This window comes from Electrophorus electricus, chromosome 14, assembly GCF_041902795.1.
Source record: "Electrophorus electricus isolate QZ-2024a chromosome 14, ASM4190279v1, whole genome shotgun sequence".
Lineage (NCBI taxonomy): Eukaryota > Metazoa > Chordata > Actinopteri > Gymnotiformes > Gymnotidae > Electrophorus > Electrophorus electricus.
In genome coordinates this window covers 24417501-24420000 of record NC_137510.1, presented here as the reverse complement: position 1 = coordinate 24420000, position 2500 = coordinate 24417501, and the positions used below count along the sequence as shown (strand labels likewise).

General features: G+C 40.2%; 1 protein-coding gene across 3 annotated transcripts in view; it reads right to left on the bottom strand.

Annotated features, from left to right (window-relative positions):
• Positions 1-2500, bottom strand: part of pou2f2b (POU class 2 homeobox 2b) — a 38724-nt gene that overhangs the window by 17389 nt on the left and 18835 nt on the right. The gene's annotated exons all lie outside the window — the stretch shown is intronic.

Here is a 2500-nt window from a genome sequence, read left to right as displayed (position 1 = left end):
ACACCACATGACACGCAAACCTCAGTCTAAGCAGTAAGAATGAGCATGTTGCTTTCCATCTCTGACTTCGTCTTTCCACTATGAACTGTGACTCACCTCTCAGTTAGAACATCTGCAGTTGAGAAAAACAACAAAATAACCGCAGCCTTTGAAGGTTAATAGGCATTTAGGAACTAATGTCCTTCATTAAAGTATTTCACTTTATATGTTTACAAATATTCTTGCTTATACATTCAGGATTAACAGCCAAGAGGTAAGTGGGAAAATACATATGCTTAAATTGTGAATATTTTCACGATTATTTATTTTAAACATTACAGCTAATAGGTTGTTAGTGAAAAACTGCTGGTCATGTCAATAAATATTGAAATACAGCCCTGAGACCAAAAATAATAGTCTATTTTAATATCTTGACAGATATTAATAACTAATGACACAATACAATGTAGCTGCTGAAAATGAAATGGAGTGTTATATTATTTAGATTTTCAGTTTTTTGTTAGATTTTTCCTTAGGAGGCTTTTGGTATCATTTGTTTATGTTTAATATTTTTAGCAGCCGTCATGAATATTCAGACTGAATGTGGATCTCACCCCTAAAAAACACCCTGACTGCTGCCCAAATGAAAAACAAGAGAACGACTGTAAATCCAACTCATCCATCCCGCCTGACATTTGCCTCTGTGACTTTCCCCAAAAAGCTGATCAATATGATATGACATACACGCTAAATATTCAGTATTGTTTAAAAAAAAATTTAAATATTAGTATAAATAATGAATAATTTAAAAATGCATGAAAGTATTGTAATATTGTATTTTTTATGATTTTAGTCCATTTCCATCTGAAGTTCAGTTGTACAGTTCAGAGACAGGGCCACGACTGCAAATGGAGGCGCTGCCTTCATGCAATACTGCATTTTCGTCAGATGGGGGCAACATTCGCTAACCTGTTAAAAAAAAAACATCGCGAAGTCATGGACTTACTTTTTTATTTTTTTAAATGGAGAACAAGAATTTCAAACCCAATCTATACAATAACTGGTCCCAGTTCAGAGCCTTATTCTAATTCTCATGTACACACTGCTTAAACTTTACTTATCAATGTGTTTATGGCTTGAGTACTGAGCTAGTAGTTACACTGCACTGTGCCGAGAACGGAACCACATCCAAAGTTGAACCTCAGTGCTGATATAAGTGGACGTTTCCTCCCACAGTGAGACTATTTATATTTTCCTTTTACTGGGGACAAGAACTCACAAGCTCACAAAACTGTGACACTACTGGTGTGGACATACACACTATTTAATTATTCTGCTGTGAGCATTTCAGCATGTAGGTAAATTTCAGCATGTAGGTGTCAGGCTTATTTTCTAGCATCGATAATTACTGATTTTGGGTCAGACTGATCATTTTGTTTACAGGCAGTGTAAATTTCCCTTTGTGTGTGTGTGTGTGTGTCTGTGTGTGTGTGTGTGTGTGTGTGTGTGTGTGTGTGTGTGTGTGTGTGTGTGTGTGTGTCAGGTTCATGGTCAACGGACAAGCGGTTTGTCTGGATATGTGTTGTGGGGGGTGGCGTGATGAAGTTCATGACCTCAGAGGTCAGACTCGTGGACAGACAGGACTGGGGTCGAGAAGGGGCGTAGCATGTATGTCACCATGATTGGAGGTCATTATGTTGCCTTGACAACAAAATGTCTTGGTCTCCATGGAAACACCACCCCCATAATGCTACTGTGCAGTAGTAGTGAAAATCTGTTTTGGTGTGTTGACCCATAGACTCAGCAGTCTCTATTCATCGCATGAAAGTGAATCACGACAAACATCCTTTTCCAGCCTGTTTCATTTTCTCTTCTGCTCCGCTTTCCTGTCCTCCTCTACATGTCTGGCTCCTTTTCTCCTCTCCTCTCCTTCCTTCTCTTCTTCGCCTCCTCTGCCCTCCCCTCATCTCTTTTCCTTTCTTCTCCTCTCCTCATTTATCTGATCAGCCGTCTGTTTAGAGGGAGGTGAACAGGCCTCACGAGAGCCATCAATCTTTATGCGCTCACACCTCTACATGGTTGTGTGTGTGTATGTGTGTGTGTGTTTAAAGGCTGCTTGAATGGATATCTATATACTTGTAGATGTAGAGCCAGTCACTTACACGTGGGTTCTTGGCAGAGTTTTTTTCTGCATACAGAATCCGTTCCTCTCTCCCTTCATTTGCACATCAATTGGTATTTATTTCACCTTTTAAGGTCATGTTAACTCCCCATGTATACACACATGTACATACACACGAACAGAAAAATTATATTTTACACACACACACACACACACACACACACACCCCAAGCTGCTGGTCAGCAGAATCTGTGACATCACTGGACATTGCTCTGCACCATGATTGGAACCTGGGCTGCGTTGCCAAGCAACAGAAGTGAAAGGTCTCTGGTGTGTGTGTGTGTGTGTGTGTGTGTGTGTGTGTGTGTGTGTGTGTGTGTGTGTGTGCGTGCGTGTGTG